Genomic DNA, 6,706 nt, shown 5'->3' with positions numbered 1-6,706 from the left:
TAAATTTACAGCAAACATTTTATCATTTTAATGAGCTAAGTCTGTGGTTCAAACCCTTTTGAAAAAAACATATTTAAATTGAAGTTAAGTAATTTCTTTAAAAAGTACTGGAAAGTGTGTATTAAATTTAACAACATGTTGATATTTTCAACCTTTTCTAAACATACCATGGCAATTCTAGCAAGCGTTCTGAGCATAATTAGTAGTCGTTTTGCTAAGTCTTGATAAAGTTTTTTTGGTATATTTTCCAGAAACTGAAAAAGTGAATGATTCACACTGACTGGGTAAGAAATCCTTTTGTGAGTCAGATGGTTTCTACTTTGCTTTAAAAAAAAAATAAAGAAATGGGTTTCCCACTGTTAAATAATTAAAAATATCATTTGGTGAATGCTCACTATGTAATTTGTGATATATAACTCTGAAGGAATTCAACAAATTAAGTGATATTGCTATAATAAACCTCTTCCATTTTCATCAACTTATTTCTATAAGCCACATGTTTCATTGCTTATACATACAAATAAGAAAAATTATTCTACTAGGAAGTAACATGTATTCACAAATTCATAAACAAATTTTAAAGAGCCCCATTCATTTTCTTGTGGGTTGAATTTCCAATAAAATTACTTTGCATATTTAATATTTTTAAAAAATTAGAAAATAGTTTTACTTACTTGAATGAATTTATATTAGTAATGATTGCAATAGTTCCGTCAAATGACTGAATATATTATTGCAATAAGCAAAAAGTAAAACATTTTTAATTATTTAAATTATTAAGAAAAATTTTAGATGTGTATGGGAGAAGCTTACAGATCATTAATCTAGGAAATCTATCCCTGTCTCACCCCATTTTTCTAATATATCTCCTTAAAATTTTACAGGTATTATTTTTAAAGATTATAAAGTATATTTATTTCATGCATGAGATTTCTATTTGTAAATGTCATTAATTTTGTAATTATGATTTCCCTCGTCTTGTCTTGATCTTTCTCAACTTTCCCTTCATTGTTTTCCAATACAAATGCCAGGAGGCCTCTTAAATAGGCTCTAGCTTGACCCATGGCCTTTGTCTTTCTACTGATCAGTCTTAAATTGTCATTTGCTTCTTGCTCTGCTAAAAGCCTTCATTCATAACCACACAGCCTTAAATCTCACCTTCTCAACAAGGCCTGTTCTCACCAATTTCTCTTCTAGGTCATTCATTTTATCCTCAAATACCCTGCATTCATACTCCTCTATTTCACTTGTGCACATCTTGAAATACAATTAAATTCCCACATATACATTCTTCCTTGTGTGCTGCTGCCTTCCACAAGCACGGCATGCTCCAACTATGTGGAGATACAAGCCATTTCTCTATTAAAACATTTCCTCCATCTAAAAAAACCTTTTCCCCAATACCATATGGTTTGACTTATATGCAAAATCTAAAAACCAAAACAATTGAAGAAACAGAAACAGAATCAGATCTATAAATATAAAGAACAAACTGATGAGTGCTAGAGAGAAGAGGGTGGAGGGATGGAGGAAGGACATTGGGAGGTCCAGGTTTCCAGCTTTGGAATGAATAAGTCAAAGGAATAAAAGGCACAGCACAGGGAATATAGTCAGTGGTATTGTATGGCGACAAACAGTAGCTACGCTCACGGTAGTTGATTCACTATGTTGCACATAGTTGCACTATGTGATTAGGATCACATAGAAACTAATGTAATAGTGGATGTCAACTATACTGAAATTAAAAAAAAATTATAGGGGCGCCTGGATGTCTCAGTCAGTTAAGCATCCAACTTCAGCTTAGGTCAGGATCTCACGGTCCATGAGTTTGAGCTCTGCATCAGGCTCTGTGCTGACAGCTCAGAGCCTGGAGCCTGCTTCAGATTCTGTGTCTTGCTCTCTCTCTGCCCCTCCCCGACTCACATTCTGTCTCTCTCTCTCTCAAAAATAAACATTAAGAATTCTTTTAAAATTAAATATGGTGTAAAGAGGCAAAGAACAAAACTACATAAGATGTTAATATATTTTACTAATCAATAAATAATTTTCTTAGCTCTTAAAAACTAAAATAAAATACCATTTCTCTCTGGTTTCCATTTCTTCAGAATTGGAATTCTCAAAAATTCCAGAATTCTCAAAATTCTCAAAATTTCCTTTCATCCTTTAAGGTCTAGTCAAATATTACCAGTTTTAGGAAGACCTCCTGGATCCTCCTAAGTCTTGGGTTCCACCTTTGTGATTTAATTGAATAAACTTACATTTATATAATTTGTGAAGTAGTGTATCTATTTATTTATGTTGTTTGCCTTCCCAACCAGAATAACCAGGAAAAAAGGTTAATAAATATTTATGAAGTAAAATATCTTATGGCCCTGTTCACTGAGCAGAGTTTGAATCATAAGGTAGGAATTAACTGAATATCTATTGAATTAATATCTCTCAGGCAAATAGTAATTAACTGAATGAATAAAAATTTTCTTTGTGCATTTATCTCCAGTATATTTACTCAGAAAATATAAGCAAACATTATTGAACTCTGTTTAGAGGGTATATATAGAAATTTAAATTAACATAATATATGGACCTTCTGGAAAATTGTCGCATTAATTTCAAATTATTGGGAGCATTCAAACCACATTACATAACCACATTGAAAGTAATTTTAAAATGACAACAAAATATAAACAAAAAATTGTCTTTAAAGTTAAGAAAAGTGGGGCACTGAGGTAGCTCAGCTGGTTGAACATCTGACTCCTGATTTCTGCTCAGGTTACAATCCTAGGGTTGTGGGATTTAGCCCCGCATCAAGCTCTGTACTGAGCCTGGAACATGCTCAAGATTCTTTCTACTCTCCTCACTCTCTCCCACTCACATTCTCTCTCTCTCAAATAAAAAAGTAAAAATAAAATAAAATTGAAACCTTTAACTTGTAAGTAAAAATCATAATATAGGGTAAAAATATTTATAAGCAAACAATAAAGAAAAATGCTATATAAAAAATCTATGGGATAAAATCAAAACAATACCTAGAGAGAAATACAGAGCCTTAATACTTATATTACAGGCGGCAGTCCAAGATGGCAACATAGGAAGACCTCAAACTCACCTCCTCCCATGGGCATACCAAACCTACAGCTAATATGGAAAAATGTCCTCTGAAAAAGTGAACTGCTCCTCTATAGCGAAGGATAAAAGGACCACATTGAGAACAGGTAGGAGAGGCAGAGACATGGTCCTACCAAAAAGCCCACCTCCACCATGGCAACCCACAATAGAGAGCAATCTCACAGGTCCAGAATTTCTTCCAGAGAGGACAGGGGCTTGTGCCCTATATCTGGCACCCTGTCCCTTAGGGCCTGCCCCAGAGGTATAAGCCTCTAAAACATTTGGCTTAGAAAACTAAAAGAGCTTTCCTTCAAGAGACCCTGTAAAGGAATGGAGATACTCCCGTTAAAGGATTCACATCCACTTTCAATCACCTTGAGACCCAGAGCTAAAGCAGCAGTTTGAAAAGCACCTAGGCTATAAGTGAGGCAGATTCTTTTGCTAATAACCTTAAAGCATCTGCCAGTTGCGAAGCTCTCGGGAGACCGAGGTCTAGGGAGTACCATTTTTGCACTCTCCCTCTTCCCGACTGGCACCGGCAGGTCAGCACAGACGGGCGCCTGTCCACGGCCTTGCTAGGGCCGCTCGGGGTGAGCAGTTGCAGCATTCTCCTGCTGCTGTGCTGGAGCTGGAGTCCCAGGTAGACGCCACACTCTCCTGCCACCTCGCTGAAATCGGCAGGTGCGTACAAGCAAGGCATTCTCCCACTCCCCTGCCCGCCCCACCCGCTGCACGTTCCAGCTGTGTTGCCAAAGCTCGGAATGCATTCAGTCCACTTGGGGGCTGCCCCTTTCCTGCGTGTGTCTGGTGGCCAGGAAGGCTTGTGTTCTCCGGCTTAGTGGGACTGTAACAATTGGAAAGGAGTTCTGGGTCGCCTACTACCCTCAAGGCACAGCACAGAGTGTACAGTGAAGCGCACCCCCCAGTCTTCTTGTGAAAAAAGGCCTATTTACGTATCCTGGAGCTTCAGCCTGAGGAACAGCCTTCAGATTTGCCACCCAGCTAGAGACTATGGTGGAGCTCTCAGGGAAAACAGGCTGGGAAACATCATCCTTGCATTCTTCCCTGGTCTTGCTACAGGTCATTAGTACCTCCCAGAAGGAAGCTTATTTATCCATATGGAGCCACAGGTGTTGCAGCTATCAAAAGGGGCCACCTTCAGATCTCCTGGTCTGGTGGGCAACAGAGTTTACAATTATGGTCCCACAGGTCTGTATATATTTGCATATTTTATATATATATATATATATATATATATATATATATATACATATATCTTACATTTATTTATTTATTTTGAGAGAGACAGTGTGAGTGGGGGATGGGCAGAGAGCAAAGGAAAGAGAGGGAATCCCAAGCAGGTTCCATGCTTTTAGCACAGAGCCTGATGCGGGGCTCGAACTCAGGAAATCATGAGATCAAGAACCTTGCTGAAACCAAGAGTCAGAGGCTTAATTGACTAAACCACCCATGTGGCCCTATTTGCATATTTTAAAAGGCTGCTGCCTGAGGGTTTGGCTTCTAATCAGCATGAAATTAGGTGCCCGCTGTGTTCATTCCTCTTGAAAAATGACAGGTCTTGGCACACTCTCAACAACAGGGACCTATCCACAATAAATCAAGGTCCCTAGAAAACCACAAAGTTTCAAGAGACAAGTAAGAGCTGGGGCAAGGTTGAACAGTAAGGTCATCACCTTCCTCAAGACCAAAAAAATTGGCTGTTTTGCTTAATACGTAGAAACACACATAAATAGTAAATTACATTGAGAAAACTGATGAATATCTTTCAAACAAAAGAACAAAATACAATGTCAGAAAAAGACGTCAATAAAACTGAGATAAGTAATCTATCCAATAAAGAATTCAAAGTAATGGTCACAAAGATGTTCACCAAACTTTGGAGATGGATGAACACCAAGAACTTCAACAAAGAGAGAAATAAAGAAAGAACTGAAGGGAAGTCACAGACCTGAAGAATACAATACCTGAACTGAAAATACACAGAGGGGTTCACCAGCTGAGTAGAAGACCGGATCAGCGATCTGGAGGATGGGACAGTATAACTCACACAGAGTGGGGAGAAAAGAAAAAGAATTTTAAAAAGTGAAGATAGCCAAGGGGCCTATAGGACAACTTCAAGCAGAATAGCATCTGCACTCTAGAGGCCCCAGAAAAAGTAAGAGAAAAGGTCAGAAAACTTATTTGGAGAAAGAATAGTTGAACATGTTCCTAACCTGAGGAAAGAACAGACATACATCCAGGAAGCCCTCAGAGTTCCAAACAACATAAATCCAAACAGATCTACACTGAGACACATTACAATTTAAACATCAAAAGTCTTTTTTAAATGTTTATTTTTGAGAAAGCAAGAGAGAGAGGGAGATAGAGGATTTGAAGCAGGCTCAACACTCTGAGCTGTCAGTGCAGAGTCCATTGCGAGGCTTGAACTCACAAACCACAAGATCATGACCTAAGCTGAACGCGGCCACTTAACCGACTGAGCTACCTGAAATTAATCAAGAAGAAAATATAGAAAGGATCAGCAAAAACTTTGAATAATGAAATTGACAATCTTTGTGGGAAGATAAAGAAAAAAAGATCTTTTTAAATATTGGGATCAAAGAAAACAAAAAATGTGTAGTCTATGACAAGATATGGAATATATGAACACTTTATGTCAATACATTTGAAACCATAGATAAAATATGCACATTTTTAGAAAAAGAGAACAGCTAAACTAGATTCAAAAAAATAAATATCTGCAGCATTTTTTTTACAGAAGCAGAACAAAGAAAAATCCTAAAATGTATTCAAAACCACAAAAGATAATAGCCAAAGCAATTTTGAAAAAGAAAAAAAAAGCTGGAGGTATCACAATTCCAGAGTTCAAGTTATATTACAAAGCTGTAATAGTCAAAACCGTGTGGGTACCTGCAGAAAAATAGACACATAGGTCACTAGAACAGAAAATCCACAATTATATGGTCAATTAATCTTTGACAGAGGAGAAAAGACTATCCAATGCAAAAATACAGTCTTTTCAACAAATCGTGTTAGGAAAACTGGTCAGCTACATGCAAAAGAATGAAACCGGACCACTTTCTTATACCGTACGTAAAAACAACCTCAAAATAGATTAAAGACCTAAATGTGAGACCCGAAACTGTAAAAATCTTGGAAGACAGCACAGGCAATAATGTCTCTGACATTGTCATGGTAACAGTTTTCTAGATATGTCTTCTAAGGCAAGGGACATAAAAGTGAAAATAAACTAGTGGGACTGCATAAAAATAAAAAGCTTCTGCACAGCGAAAGAAACAATCAACAAAATAAAAGGCAACCTATTGAATGAGAGAAGATGTTTGTAAATGACATCTGATAAAGGGTTAGTATCCAAAATATGTAAAGAACTTACACAGATCAATACTCAAAAAACCAAATAATCCATTAAAAAATGGGCAGAAGACATCAAAAGACACTTCTCCAGAGAGCATCTGCATATAATAAGTAGAATGATGCTCAAAATTCATCATCCGCAAAATGCAAGTCAAACCTACAATGAGATAGCACCTCACGCCTGTCAGAAAAGCTAAAATAGAAA

Source organism: Suricata suricatta, chromosome 1 (genome assembly GCF_006229205.1).
Source record: "Suricata suricatta isolate VVHF042 chromosome 1, meerkat_22Aug2017_6uvM2_HiC, whole genome shotgun sequence".
Lineage (NCBI taxonomy): Eukaryota > Metazoa > Chordata > Mammalia > Carnivora > Herpestidae > Suricata > Suricata suricatta.
The sequence above is the reverse complement of the archived record's forward strand: the minus strand, read 5'-3'. Positions refer to the sequence as shown.